Consider the following 388-nt stretch of genomic DNA (forward strand, 5'->3'; position numbering starts at 1 on the left):
ATGGGAGATGTAGGAGTCAAGCTTCCACAGATATCGAATATGCATGATGCTCATGTGCAAATGATGCTCATCAAGAACATTCTAGCTTACAAAGAAGAAGTATGAGAGCTCTTAAACATCTCTACTATGCAGCTTGACCAGTCACACCAAAGTCCCTTCCCAAACTAGAAACCCAAGGGAAGTTCACCTTGTCTTGCTCCCTTGGTAAGTTCACACTTGATGATGCTCTTGTTGATTTTGGGGAAAGTGTGAATGTGATCTCAATGGAGATGGTGAAGAGTCTTGGGATTGAGAACATGGAGCCAAACACATCTTCACTCATGTTTGGAGACTCTTCTTCAACAACTCCATTAGGCTTAATCAAAGACTACCCTATGAAGATTGGAGA

This window comes from Brassica oleracea, chromosome C3 (genome assembly GCF_000695525.1).
Source record: "Brassica oleracea var. oleracea cultivar TO1000 chromosome C3, BOL, whole genome shotgun sequence".
Lineage (NCBI taxonomy): Eukaryota > Viridiplantae > Streptophyta > Magnoliopsida > Brassicales > Brassicaceae > Brassica > Brassica oleracea.